A 5,612-nucleotide genomic window follows, 5' to 3' on the forward strand; every position below is an offset into this window, starting at 1 on the left:
CCAAGGAACTTCAGGAGGCCGAAAAACTTTCATCTCACGTGGTACCTGTCGCTGGTCCCTTGGCCACTCTTTGTCGCCTTTTTCTTATTTTTATAGTCTTTGTATTGGCACCGCAAACTCTGCCATTTACGCGTGGCATCATCCACCGAGTACTGAGAACTGCTTTCAAGGCCCAAATCTTGTACGATTTGGACCCTGTTTTTATAATCAGTCAGTGTACAGTCCCACAATAGTGGATTACCTTCTACCAATCCGATTAAATTAATGATTATTTCATCCGTCCACTCCAACACGATTTTGCGACTTCTTCTGTGCATTTTTTACTAGGTATTGTTTCGTTTAGTAGTCAAGATTGTTATGATGGCGTTTGAAATCAAAGACAGAAAAACACTTCCCGCGCGATCTATGACCCATAAACAATAATATATGACAACATGTTCGGCATAGATGTCACAGACATAAACTAGTGTCACACAAAATTACCGAGGTGTTTACACTGAGCCGAAAATCTATGACATAGAAGGCCGTCATAGATCGTTTGACATATATGTGACAGTCTATGACATCGTATTTACACTCTATGACACAGGACGCCAACATAAGAAACGGGTTTTTCGACATATATGTGACCGATCGTCATATAGTGTATTTGAACCATTATAAAACGTATACCTACTTTACATCACTTCGCACTATCTATGCTTTGTGAAAATAATACCACAAATACACCAGACGCGCGCGGTAAGCTACTCGCTCGTTTACCGTGTCGGCGCCCGTCCATTCAGTGCGGACACCTCTATGCGCGCAGTATGGGAAGAGCCCGCCGCATGTACAATCTTGCCTTCGTCGAGCTAGACGCGCCAAAACAACACGCGCGAACACCCGTCCCCGCGCATTGTCTACGGACATGTCGAGACGTGTTCATCAGTGTTGCCATATTTTGAAAGTGGAATTATAGTACAGAGCCTCCAAAATTATAGTATTTGGGGATAAAATATAGTACGCGTTGTCATCTGTTGAAAATAAAAAATTTTCCCAATTTTTCATAGTCGGCTCGTTTTTATTAGGAGAAATATTTCGCCGCGGGCCGCATGTTCCCTATTTTTCATAGTCGGCTTGTTTTTTTTAGGAAAAATATTTCGTCGCGGGCCACAGGTTCCCAATTTTTCATAGTCGGCTTGTTTTTTTTAGGAAAAATATTTCGTCGCGGGCCGCAGGTTCCGAATTTTTCATGGTCGGCTTGTTTTTTTTGGGAAAAATATTTCGTCGCGGGCCGCAGGTTCCCAATTTTTCATAGTCGGCTTGTTTTTTTAGGAAAAATATTTCGCCGCGGGCCGCAGATTTCCAAATTTTCGAAGACCACTCGATTGCAAAATGGCAAATGCAAAATTATAGTACTTTTATATTAAATTATAGTACGATTTTCAAAATTATAGTATTTTGGGCGTACTATACCTATTTTATATCGTACATAGTACGCGGACCAAAATTATAGTACAAATACTATAATTATAGTACGGTTGGCAACACTGGTGTTCATACGTTTGAGTTGCCCGTCCCGCCGCCGCCCCGCGCCCGCCAAACCACCACGGACGAGCACAAAGGGTTGACATCTGACTCTCGCGACTCGTAGCGTGACACAAATAAAATTCGAGAAAAATAACAATTTAGTTTTTAATTATTGTGAATCCCGGGTCCCACCAACATCCCGAGCTAGCCACGGGTCCCGGGAAATAACACTACCTATGCTTGTGTGAAGATTTCGATGGGTGATTATTAAAGGTTGAGCCCAAGAGCCTCTTATAAAAAACCCGTATGTGAAAAATAACGGCTGGTGAGCGATTGGCAATAACATTGCGTTCCAAACCCTGAACTATTTCGACCCAAGCAGCATTTATTTTAACTCTGTTTTCATAGTCGGATTGTGCGCAATCCCAAAATAATGGACTAGTTTCTAAGATTCTAATTAAATTAATAACAGCTTCATCCGTCGATTCTACCACGATTTTGCGAACTCTTTTCAGTTTTATCCATTTCATTAGGTACTGTTTATATAAATAACAATAAGTACCTAATTATTACCATGTACCTGTGTCTACTGTCAAGATGACGTTCGTAATAAAAGACAAAAAATACTTCCTGCGCGATCTATGACCCATAAACAATAATATATGACAACACTATATTTATAACATCTATAGACAACACATTTGACATAGACGTCACAGACAAGGAACGAGTGTCACACAAAATTATCGAGGTGTTTATACTGAGCCGAAAAACTATGACATTGAAGGCTGTCATAGATCGTTTGACATATATGTGACAGTCTATGACATCGTATTTACACTCTGTGACACAGGACGCCAAAATAAGACATGGGTTTTTCGGCATATATAATAGGTATGACCGATCGTCATAGATTCTATTTGAGCCATTATACCCTGACTTAGATTATAGAAAAATATAGATAGAGCGATATGTAGTGAGTGTTTGTTCCTGAACAGATGACGAAATTTTTCTCGCGCTTGGGTCGACCCCACCACGCGTCCTTCACGCCCCTTTCAAGGGGTTTTCGGAAATACGTGACAGTGTGCGTGAACATTTGCTTGGCGTAGTGTTGCCAGATTTCGAATGATTTTACAGGCGATTTATTTTTATATTATATTAATAAATATTAGCAGAGTGAATTTTGGTAATACGAAATATATTTAGGTAACACACAATCTCAAAAATACGATTAATATTTATTACATTCCTATAGTGTTCGGAGAAATAAAAAAAACATGTTTTCATAAAATTTTATTAATTATTAATCAAATAATACATTCAATTAACGATTCAAACATATTTGCCATATAACTTATGTAGCAGGTAGGGGAGAATGGGTCACAGTGGATCAAGTCTTGCAATTCCAAATTTTATGGCCAAATAATTAATCTCTGAAATTAAATCATAATATGAGTATCTAATCTTCAAAGAAAAGGGCTTTTATTGGCGAGTATTACCTAAACTTACAAGTTATAACCACTTTAAAAAAAAATTGGGAATGATCCACTGTGACCCGGGAATGGGTCACTTTGGATCAATACATGGGTGACAGTGAATCGACTGGGACACACTGGATCTATAAAAAAAATACAGTAAAAGACAACAATTTCCATATTATTACTCATTTATTTGTACTCTTAGATACATAGTCTTTTATTACATATTCAAAACAGTTTTATAATTTAAAAAGTAATGTGAGTGTTTAATTTGCGATCAAAAATGAAATTAACGTAAATTTGTGTTGGAAAAATTATTGTCAAATTGATAGTTTGATACATAGATTGTTTTCTCTTTGTGTTGCCAGAAAACTTAGGCTTTGATAAAATCATCTTAATGTCGTGCAGTGCAACCGTGGCAATATCGGGCACATTTGGCTTGGTTTTTCATCTGTTATTCAGTGTGAAGTCCGATACTACTGTCCAACAGGATCTTCTTGGCTACGTGTTAAAACTGTCAACTAACAAGCTCCTCCCATTTTAACCGCACTCCGATTGAAGCGCCTTCCAGTTAGCCACAAGTTGTCCACGTGTTAAAACTGTGAACTAACAAGCTCCTCCCACTTTTAAACGCACTAGCGACTTCCGGTTATTGCCTAGGTCTTCTTGTCGGACAGTAGTTTTCCTTACTCGATTGCGAGGCATTTTTAAAAAAGAACAGATTAGCTTCATGGGTTACACTGGATCAGCAATCCACTGTGACCCAAAACGAAATGATTCACTCTGACCCATTGGCCGTTATGGTAAAAAATATATAACAAAAAAAAAACTATTTAACTCAAAGACAAAACAACATAGTTTACAACGGATTAAAGAAATAACAATCGTAAAACAAAATATAAACATTTACATTTCTTATTCACTTAGAGACGAAACAAATTTTAAAACCACGTGAAAAAATAGTTTCGTTACTTACCTACTGACCGGAGTGTGACAGCACATCTTCCCGCATTGATACCGCGTCAGCGACTAGTGCGATGGAGAGGGGTATGGGCGAGCGGCAACCACTCGTTCGTTTGTTTGCGTAAGCGTTATACAAATTGAGTTATAGTGAATAATCCACTGTACCCCGTGATTCACTGTGACCCACTCTCCCCTACCTACCTACTTAGAAGTATAAGTAAAGAAAAATATAAAGCGTCAATTACATTGAGCTACTTTACGAGCTGTTTGTTGGCAAATTTAAAAGCGGGCGATTCAGCTACTGCGATTGTGACAAAACTTTCCATTCGCTGAGAAGCCAAAAGCCAGCGACTATTTTGACAGAACGTAGTTCGTTTTTTCACCGGAAGGTTGCTACTGCGCAGACGCAGTAGGCCCACACGCCGGCGTGTAGCGTGTAAAGTTGACCGGCTTTTCAACTTTTCTCGGTAGATTGTTTACAATCTGCTTGTTCGATGATGACACTAAGCGACTTTACAGGCAGATTGTAAATTCGGCAACAAGCAGCTCGTAAAGTAGCTCAATGAAATTAGCGCATAAGTAAACAAAAAAATACCACAATTTATGAAGATTTTAAAAATAGATCCATTATGATAAAAATCGGTTTATTCTGAATTTTAAATATCGAAACATTAGGTAATGATTTTATTAGAAAAAAAAGAATTACAAATCTATGGATACATGCTTTCCCCTCCACCACCCGCCACGTCTCAACACCCTTTCAGGCATATACCATGGCGTAACGAACGAGAAGCGTCCTTCAAAATTGTGCTGGGAGCATTCCCTTTCAACCGATGAATGGGAACACTACCAGAGGATGTGATTGGCACCCTGCTATTTGCCACATAAGCATGTATCGAATTTTATTAAGCCAAGCTGACAGAGCTCGTTGACGAAGCCTCCGTGACCGGTTAAGAACTAGGAAGTCCAATGGTCTGGAGTCTTTTGGTTATCTCCATGCGCCACATACTATTCGGAAAGAACAAAGACGTTTACACAAATCTAGTAAATCTAAAAAAATAACCTAGTCAAATCAGACACATAAAACAAAATCAATAATTCACATTTACGTAAATTTACAATCATATAGTAGGTACATCGGAGATGGCGCGTTTTAAAGAGGCAAGTGTCGCGTTCGATAAATGCTGGAGAACACGTTATGAGTAGCTAACACTAAAAATGAGACATATTTAGTTTAAATGCGAATAAAATATGTACTGGAATTTGCTAGGAAAATAATTCTGAAAATTAAACATGAATTTTAATATAAAACGAAAATTCATATAGACGTTCAAGGAATAAGAAATTATAGCCCTTGGTTTTGGATTAGTTTTTTTTTTAAAAATTGTCGTTTTGTATACAAGTTTTTCAACAAACTCTGACGTTTTGAAATATAGTGTGGTACTTACTTACGGTGATACGAATCCGATAAATAAGTGATAAATGATATTTAAAAACTACCGCTATATTTTATACACCAGCAGCCGTAGCTGATTTATTCATACAACAGATGAGCTTGAATACGAAATATTAAAATATGTGTATAATATCGTAAAATGTGCAATATTATTTTAAAACAGATGAAATCAAAAATCACAAATCTGGCAACATTTTTACCCACAC

The sequence above is a fragment of the Rhyacophila brunnea genome, unplaced genomic scaffold (assembly GCF_057557595.1).
Source record: "Rhyacophila brunnea isolate RB1 unplaced genomic scaffold, BYU_Rbru_1.0 scaffold_9, whole genome shotgun sequence".
Lineage (NCBI taxonomy): Eukaryota > Metazoa > Arthropoda > Insecta > Trichoptera > Rhyacophilidae > Rhyacophila > Rhyacophila brunnea.